This window comes from Taudactylus pleione, unplaced genomic scaffold (assembly GCF_031769625.1).
Source record: "Taudactylus pleione unplaced genomic scaffold, aTauple2 ptg000012l, whole genome shotgun sequence".
NCBI classification, from domain to species: domain Eukaryota; kingdom Metazoa; phylum Chordata; class Amphibia; order Anura; family Myobatrachidae; genus Taudactylus; species Taudactylus pleione.
Genome location: NW_028284415.1, coordinates 3,249,340 through 3,250,993, shown reverse-complemented (window position 1 = coordinate 3,250,993; position 1,654 = coordinate 3,249,340).

Here is a 1,654-nt window from a genome sequence, read left to right as displayed (position 1 = left end):
CAAAAACATTGGTGGCTCCATTATAATTGTCAATCATAACATCTCACAATCACAAAGACTAGCAGGGCACCTTCAGACTGATTAAGGCGACAGGCAGAATTTCTCTGCAGTCATCTACTTATGCAAACTGTCAGTGATTAAGTGTTGTGGAACTATAAGTCACAGCATATACTGTATATAATATACAGGAGTGACAAATAGCTATACTTAAATATGGGCGCTCACTAGTCGTCACTCACACCACTGGCCTGCTGTCATCACTGGGTAGACACATTGGACTGCCAAAGATATAGCAGACGGGAGCTAATCTACATCTAAGTCTCAATATATTCAATGTTTAATCTATGGGAAAATAAAAGGCATAACTCTTTCTCATTCTGTATCCCAGCTTGAGTCTAAGCTCATCTCAAGCCCTTTCTCCTTGAAGTATCCTTTGCATAAAGCAAGTTGCACATAGCAGACTTAAGAGTTTCTTTCAGAGTGTAAATGCCGACCAGCGGGAGGTGAGAATGTTTCCCCAGCGCTGTAGACAGTCGGTACATAGGGGCAGACAGATGGGTGGTATGACTCCAAGGCTGCTGTTTTGTAGAGCAGGACAATGGGTAAATTCTCTATATAATATTCCGTAGGAAAGTAACTGTTCTCATTACATGCAAGCTGGCAAGCAGAGCCCTCTCACCTCTTCGTCTGTCATTAGCCAGTCCTGCTTTATCACTGTTTTATTCCCAATTGTAAATCGCTGCAGAATATGCTGGTGATAATGTTAATAAATAACTTATATGATTGACATATTAGATCATATGTTTTCACTCAAAATGTGCATCTTATTTGCATAAACGAAACAACTGGAAGCGAAAAAAGTACATTGTTAGCAATGCATACACTGTGCCTGATTCAGCTTTGGGAATAGAGTAAGATATAGCAAGTAACTGTGAACCATGTTGCAATGCAAGGGGTGCAAATATATACATTTTATTTTGCATGTAGGGTAAATATTGGCTGCTTTTGCATGTAGCCCACAAATACAGCACAACTTTATTTTTACACTGCAATTTAGATGTCAGTTTGTACACCCCCCTCCCAAATCTAAATCTCTCTGCACATTTTAAATCTGCCTCACCTGCAGTGCAGCATGGTTTTACCAAGATACACTGGCCCTCATTCAGAGTCGGTCGTAAGCGGCCGCTCAGTCGTACACCTAACGACCAAGAAACTGAAAAAGGAAGCAATCGCACAGCCGGTCAGTCACAACCAAAGTGACGCCCATACATGACCAATGCACCTCCTCTAGCTAGCGAGTGATAGCAGTTAGCGATCGAGTCAATCGTTGTCAGTTGCTGTATGTTAATTTTCTTCTGATGGTTGCGGTCGCTTGTGTTGTGTGCAAATTACACCAAAAATTTACAAAAAAACGCATAGAATAAGCCATCCCCATGAAATTTATTTATTCTTATTATTCGCTAATGCAAACGCAACTGAATCAATTACAAGCCAATTAGCAGTGTTATTAGCTATAACAAACTATTATTAGCTGCTTGCATTGTGTGGCTCAAAATAGAAACATCAATCCTAACATCAGTAACATTCGATAGTATCGATTGTACTCTGGGGCTTGCGAGAGCAAGTACCCAACCTCAAGCTGTACGATCAGCCA